This window comes from Limulus polyphemus, unplaced genomic scaffold (genome assembly GCF_000517525.1).
Source record: "Limulus polyphemus unplaced genomic scaffold, Limulus_polyphemus-2.1.2 Scaffold975, whole genome shotgun sequence".
Classification (NCBI taxonomy): domain Eukaryota; kingdom Metazoa; phylum Arthropoda; class Merostomata; order Xiphosura; family Limulidae; genus Limulus; species Limulus polyphemus.
Window position 1 is genome coordinate 267,610 of NW_013666585.1, and position 8,254 is coordinate 275,863.

The 8,254-nt window shown below is 34.9% G+C and overlaps 1 protein-coding gene across 2 annotated transcripts in view; it reads left to right on the forward strand.

The window, feature by feature from the left end:
* Nucleotides 1-8,254, forward strand: part of LOC106461509 (LIM/homeobox protein Lhx2-like) — a 68,302-nt gene that overhangs the window by 39,186 nt on the left and 20,862 nt on the right. For both annotated transcript variants that reach the window (XM_022388497.1, XM_013921332.2), the window contains exon 2: nucleotides 2,510-2,647. The gene's annotated coding sequence lies outside the window, so the exon portion shown is untranslated. The remainder of the gene's footprint in view (nucleotides 1-2,509; nucleotides 2,648-8,254) is intronic.

The following is an 8,254-nucleotide window of genomic DNA, read 5'->3' on the forward strand; positions in this document are numbered from 1 at the left end:
AATTTTCGGACAGTGGAAGGATATTGGGCTGGAGAATGCCTCACCAAGAGCTTTGGCTCAACAGATTGCAGCCAACTGTGAAGCATGGCGGTTTCAGCGTGATGGTTTGGGGAGCTGTTTGGGTTGGTGGGAGATCGAGCTTAGTGGAGTACGTTGGCAACATAAATTTTGCGAAATACGTCGAAATATTGGAGGAAGGACTCTTGCCACTTTATTCCTCGGGTTTCGTGGACAAGAACACAAGGTTGTTCCAGGAAGCTGGAGCACCGTGTCACACTGCTAGAAACACCCAAAAGTGGCAGGAAAAAAATTGTATCCAGAAGTTGCTCTGGCCGAGCCAATCTCCTGACATGAACCCCATCGAAAACCTCTGGGCCATACTCGACCGGCAAGTCAAGAAACAACAAGAACAAAAAAAAATACCAACTTTGAAGAGCGATCTACTCCAAGGTTTGAAGCAAGATTGGGCGAAAATCCCATAATCTAAAATTGACGAGATGATTCTCACGATGCCCCAAAGGATCAACGAACTCCACGAAGCGAAAGGAAGATCTACTAGATATTAATTAAATTATAATTTTTTTCATTTTTTCTGAAAAGGTGGTGTCTATTTACTTGTGACCACGCTGTGTACATTATTCACGGACATGAATCACGATACACACGCAACACCCTGAGGAAAAAACATTAGGTATGCATGCTACGTGGTTAAATGAATTGATTATTTTATAATAAAATACTGCACAATACTCGGACGTAAGTTAAAGCGCTTATGGCACTGGAGATTATGGTGGTTTGTTATTAAGCATAAAGCCATACAAATGAGTATTTGTGCTCTGCCCACCACGGGTATCGAAACCCAGTTTCTAGCAGTATAAGTCCGCAGACATACCGCTGTTCCACTGGGAGGCCTAGAGCTTATGTTAACCGCACTGAAATCATAAGTTTCCGTAAAGAATTTCAAACTACAACGTAATAACCCAAAGTAAAGTATCTTACTCTTTCCGAAGTGTATCCCCGTCCCACCAAACATGCTCGCCCTTTCAGCCGTGGGGGCGTTATAATGTGACGATCAATCCCACTATTCGTTGGTAAAAGAGTAGCCCAAGAGTTGGCGGTGGGTGGTGATGACTAGCTGTTTTCCCTCTAGTCTTACATTGCAAAATTAGGGACGAATAGCGCAGATAGCCCTCGTGTAGCTTTGCGCGAAATTCAAATACAAACAAACAAACTTTCCGAAGTGCTGCATGATTAAAAAATATATTAACCCATTTCCAATTTGAGTACATGTTGTTTAGATTTACCGAGTTTAAAGTTTACTGATTTTCGTTATACGATTTTTACTAGACGAATATGAAGACTAGCGTAATTATGAATTTTGAACTACAAAAGAGTAATGGTCCAAAAACAATCACAAGACTTAGAATAAAATAGAAGTAAAATTATGAGCAAAAATGCAAAGTATTATAGAGAACATTAATTCTCCTAATATATAACTAATTTAATGGTAAACGTTCATTGTGTGTGTTTGTGTTGTATTTTCAGGTACGAACTGATTTTCCCAGCAGGTATAAGATAGTGTGTTTGTGTTAGGTATTAGATCCGCTAATAACATTAGATTCACTCAGGGAATGAGAGTAATATGAAACTAGTTCGACACTTTGCGAATGATAGTAAGGTTAATTGAAAATAAATAGTAATAAATATAAATAATTACTGTTAGAATAAAAAAGATAATGTTGTGTTATTAATTCTTACACGAAAAATTTGATTTGTAAATTACTTGTCTGTCTCACTACAGTCAGCTTGATGAGCGAGCTCTGGTACAGACGAAAAGTCACATCGGCACTGGATATGGCAGATTTAGTGTGAGTGATATATAACTTATGCTTTCACTCGTGGGTTCTTAGAACTTAGTAATTTTATTTTCTTAGAAGCATAGGAGTTTTATTTCTTAAAATTTGTGGTTTTACGTTCCTTGCATTTTTGTGTTGTTAAGTACAAAGCTACATAAAAAGCTATCCGTACTGTGAGAGAATCGACCCCCGAATATAAACTCTTAGCTTACTACAGAACTATCTGGAGGCATTTTAGGGTTAAAAGAATTTCAAAATGTTGAGGAAAACTAAACTACAACTCCAGCCCTATTAGAGGCCTCGTAATTATATTGTCAACGCTCTCATTTTGTGTTTAAGTTTAAAATCAAACCCGGTTGGAATTACCGATGGTATCTATTTCAGTTGAGAAAAGGTCAATGAATCCTTGGTTATAGATTAACACTCAGATTTTCTTTAGGGTTTAGGTTTGTTGAAATTTATCGGTATGTCGTATAATTACAAGACTAATTGGTCTTAAATGAAGTTTAAAAAGTAAAAAAATATATACATATCAGAACAAGATAGCTTGTTCTGTATTGCACAAAATAAAATTTTCATATAGAGAAATGTGTTTTCAGCTTCTTTGATAATTCGTAGAAATTACGCAATTCTAATGTTAGTGTTCTTCAAAGGTTTAAGAAAAATACTCGACTTGAAACTTAGCTGTTGTTAGAACCATCGGCCTCCTTTGAATTATACAATCAAGTGGTACGACTTAAGTTTCAACGAGTTCCACGAAACTTTTTATACTTTTTAACACAGATAATAAGGTAAGTACTGCCTGTCAATGAGAACCAATACATATATCAGCTTAATGAACACTATTGAAAACAAATGTGTATTTTTATATTTATATTAAGTTTTTTCTTTATTAAATATAATTCATACTAAAGCTTGTCCATGGTACTTTCATTAACAGTAGAGCTGAATATAACTATATAACCACTGTTTTTTCGTTATTTTGTAATTATTTATTGTAAGACAGTGAAGGCTAAGTCTGTTCGTCAAGGGGTTAAACATAAAAACATTTGTTGAGAACGTATATACAAGGGTGTAGTAAAATATTAACTTTTCTATTCACTAACATAATGTAACATAACAACATAATGAACACAACAATACAAACTGTATTACAGTTAAAGGAAAACAAATTCAACAACATAATACGATAGGCACAATCAGCCCTTATACGCATAATGAGGCTGGTTTATATATCGAATACAGGTAACCGGGACTTCAAGAAACATGAACCGAAAGAAGGGTAACGTCCAGCTGGAGTAAGGAAACGTGTGTATAACATCCTCACCCCACCTGTCCAATAACAATAATATATATAAATGAGGATATGGTAATAAGTTGTAGTAAACAATCACACAAATGAAATACACAAGTATGAATGACATTATTTAATTTAACGTTATCGATATCGTCGTCTTTCTCGAAGAACCGTTGCACCAATTTTAATTAAGCATTGAGAGAGATTGTCGTCTAATTCTCAGGCTACCCTTCTGAGAGGGTAACCTTTCCATTTGACCTTGAACTATCGTTTTCCGTTGTAGAGTCTGTCGTCGCAGATGTAGTAAACATTATTCTTGCACGTGAAACAAACCGTGTCTCTATGTTAACCGGTTTTCCTGATATGATTTCTCAAAAGTGTTTCTAAGTGCTTGGACACCATGTTTGATCATTAACACTAGTGTGGTACTGTTTCTTTTTCCCATTTGTCCATCCGTCTGAATGGTGGGCCTGAAATATTAATATCTATCGCTTATAGTTTTTGAAATGATAGCACCTCCTCAGACCAATTCATGAAAGAAGGCTTCAGCTGTGTTTTCTGCTATTATGGACCTCTTTATTTGAAATTATAATAATGTACTTTTCAAATAAATCTACGAACAAATTAGGAAATCATTACCTTTAGCCATCCAAAGTGGTGTGGGACCAAAGTTCATAGTTCATGGTTTCTTTGAGATGTTCCTGTGTTATAAAAGTGTAATTTAATGTTTTATAGAGGTGAAGATGCGTGGCAGTTGTCCTTGAAGTGTTATAGCAGCCAAATTTGCACCACGATGTAGAAGCATCGTGTAGATTATTAATTTATCTTCTGATTTAAGTATTTGCATTATAGGCTTACTGCAGATCAACCAGTTTACCTCTTGAAAAGTGTCCACGAAATTGTTTTTCAACATATTCTACATCTTTAATGTCTTGATTCATATCCTTGCTGTATACTAAAATAGAATCGAAGTAAAAACTTACACTATGACTTATGACAGCATAGAATAAATCATTTATGGCTATCGAAGAGGTTGCTACGCTGTTGGCTAGTCCAAACGACCTTATGAAAAACTACATTTCTAAATTTGGTATAGACATCCGTATATTGTATACCCTCTTTTTATATTTGCCAAGACCCACTTCATAGGTCAGGTTTGGAAGGTACTTTGGCTTCTGACAATTGATTGAGGTACTTTTCTACTAGGAGGTTCTGGATATTTATTTTACAAAAGGAAATATTATAACTTTTTCTGATAAATATTCCAGCTGTTTTCAGATTTCTGTTGTTTTTTGTTTTTTTTTACTTAAGAAGGAAGCTCATCCAGGAAGACCCATTTATAATTACTTTATTAAAATGTGCTATAAAGTGTTTAAATTCTCCCATAACTCTATTGAAAATTTCCCCTTCTTCAGTACTTCAGTAACTAGGTTCTACGTATGTCTCAATATCATTGTGATTCTTGGTGTCTTGACATAAATCCTCTTAGTTAACGAACACAGATTACTACAATGGGATTCTGTCCAACGATGATTGTAGAAGACTAATTGTTCTTTTACTTCAAACAATATTGTTCTTCAAGTAAAACTTTCGGTTAATCCATAAAATTCCATCATATCGTGATAGGTTCATCACTTCAAGTGTACATTCTTCTTGTTAGCTGCCACTTCTCAGTTCAACACCTGGAACATTATGTGTGTGGATTTAACAGTCTACTTGTTACATAGGACTACTTTCATGTTCGGATATCCTTGTTCTTGTACTAAACGAAGGTTCATTCTTCTACCACTCTTTGCCTTAAAAGGAATTATTGCTACCGCTTTATAGCAAAAACTTAGAGATCAGTTATTGACTTATGTTTTTCAGTAAGATGGAGGTTTTTGGTTTATTTTGTACTGAAAAATTAGGTCTCGAACAATAGTTCCTTTTCTTAGAGGTGCTATCCTTAACTTGATAATTTGGACAGTCTAGAGCTATATTACATTGTTTATTACATGCATAGCATCTTATGTGAATCCTCCTTTCTCTATTAGAACGCTAAAATTCACAAGTCGGGTGACATTTCATACCTAATGGTTTTATACGCAATCCTATAAATATTTGATTGCTCATATCAAACATTGGGAATTTATTCCAAACCACACCTATTTCCAAAGGATCATCAGAACATAGTCTTCTAATTTGAAGATGGCAAATAGTAACAGCTTCCGTTAGTAGGTGCAGTATTTCTTCTTTTCATGTCTAAAAATTTCGTACATTTGCTTAGAGTTCAAGTAGCCTTGAGCCTCCTTACTTCTTCAAAAGCATTGTCTAAAGTTCGAAGATATTTATGAATTATTTTTACAGTTCCGATCTAGCATCATATACAAAGTGGAATACTCTGTACGTTTCATGTATGTTGGGGACATCTATTATAAAGAATCCGAACTTGAAAATGTCCGACTCCAAATCTGTTTTTGTACTGTTCCAGTTAATTCAAATGATTCTGATTATAAATCTTATGGGCAAGATCTTACTATGTATCTCTGATTCAAATGGTGTCCACGACGGAAAAGTCTCCGTGTATGTCCTTGTAACTAGCAAGCCAATATTAGGCACATTTAGGTTGGTAGCGATATAAGTAGCACACGAGTTTAAATCATGACCATAGATAGAAGTGAATTTTTGGTTTGTTTTAACTACAGACTCACATTTTCGTCTGGTCGTCTTCTAAATTAGTTTTTTCCACTACAGCCTTCCGCTGAGAGTTTGAAGGACAATCAATATGTCGATTTAAAGTGAGTAAGTCAGTAGGTTCTTCAACTGTCATGGGTCCTTCACGGATTTCATATATTTGATTAAAATTGTCGATCGGAAGATTCACAAGACTGTTTTGTCTGGCAGAGTCTTTCTTCTACCAGTCCTGTACGAAAAGTCATATATTCAAGAGCTCGTTTTAAAGTATTAAACTCTACATTTTCTCCTAAAGTTTACATATTGACTCCTTCGAAACTACTAATATTCAATCTCGAATAAATAGTTGGCTTACCTGCGCACTCAACAACCCCACACATCTAGGATTTTGGGGTCCAATAACTTAGCGCGGGTGGATTCAGTTTTCACAAATGAAGTAACCAAAGCGACACTCTGCTACCAGTAAATCTTCTGTGAAACACCATAGTTCGAGTTTGGTCGTCAAGGGGTTAAACAGAAAAATATTTATTTACAAGGTTAATGCATGGGTGTAACGAAGAGTTAATTTTTCCTTTTATTAACGTAATGAATAACATAACGATATCATGAACTCAACTATACAAATAATATTACATTTAGCGAAAACCAAATTTAACAGCGTATCAACAACTTCACATTCATCAGAAACCATCATACACACTACGATGGTCGTTTATGTGTGGAATAGGGGTAACCGGGACTTGAGAGGAATATGTACAGATGAAACAAGTAATATGTTTTTAAAACGTTTTTAATTTAAAATACTATATTTCGCTAGCATCGTCAGGTGGATATAATTAAATGATGGAACCTTTTTTTTATCAAACTAAAATGTTTAAAAAATATCCCTTAACACAACGTTAATTTTCCTGTTACAAGTATTTCCTTTAATTTAATTTCAATATACAGTTTTTGTGTTCGTCATTAGTGTGAGCTATGGCAACGATAATTTTTTCTGATATATTACTTCTCATATTGGTTCAGAATGGTCTTGGGGTCTCTTAATACTGCATGCTCTCTTTGGTTATGCCACTTTCTTTGCATTTTGTGGCAATGGCATGAAAATTACATGGGAAATCTAGAACACCATGAATTGAACCCATGCTCAGCCACCTATCACAAACACCAAGGCAGATCTTACATAAATATATGAATAATCTTGAGAAATTTTGGTTTGAAGATGATTATTAAAGATAATCGAAAGCTATCTCCTATCAAAGTCTTTATATTCCAATGTGACGTATACCCATTTTTAATATTCACTACTGAATAAGCTACACATTAGTGCAAAGTTATTTCAATGGACGTGCAGCTGCTCGAAAACCGCAGATGAGAAAAAAATAAACAAATCAAACCAAAAGGTTGAAATAGGCATCGTACCACAAACAGTGGACTGAGAAAAGCTGGAGACGTGTTTTTTTGTTTTTTTTTCGTTTAGATAAATCCAGGTTTGAATCATTCATCAATAAACGACAGTTTATTCAACGGCGGAGAAGAAAATGGTATCATACTCGATTTACAACATCTAAAGTGAAACATGGTGGAAATCAATACATGTTAAGGGTAACCTTAACTCAGCTAACGTTTTTTGGTGGTCTCTACAAAAGTGATAGCACCCTGACTGGCACATTCTGATTCATTATTCTCTTCTCTCAGGAACACAACTCATTAGGCGGGAATTAACCATGCAATGATCTCAAGCATACCACAAATGTAATAAAACGATACCTTGACGGTAAAGAGGCTGATGGAAAACTCACAACCATAACTTCGCCTACAGAATGTCCTGATATGAAGAGTTTTGAAGCTATATGGGCTTATGTAAAAATTGAGACAGTCAGAAACAGACCAAACAATTGTGGAAATAAATACAGTACATTTGGAACAAAAAGTCACAATTATACATTGTATAGCAGCATGAAAACAAGTTGTAATGATACGAGTAAAGCAAAGGACTCATATACAAAATACTAGACTATTGTACAATTGCTTTTGCATTTTGTGTGATAATGTGTTGAACCATTAATAAATTCACTACCTAGTTATTTTTAATCTATGTTTGTGAGTTCTGCATGTGTATCACTTGTTTGTTTCGATAATTATTTTGAATGAGATATATCTAATATCGAATACATCATTTAAACGTAGAGGTTAAAATTAGCAATGGCTCTTTTGATTGAAATATTTCTTATAAACATCGTGAATTTTCTTTTCAAATCTATAAACTTCTTTCACCTACCAGTAACAATTCCTTGTATTTCATAAAATATTGTAATTTCTCAGTTTCTTGCATATCGCAATGACCAGATGGTTAAGGTGCTCGACTCGCAATCTGAAGGTCGCAGGTTCGAATCCCCGTCCCACCAAACATGCTCGCCCTTTCAGCCGT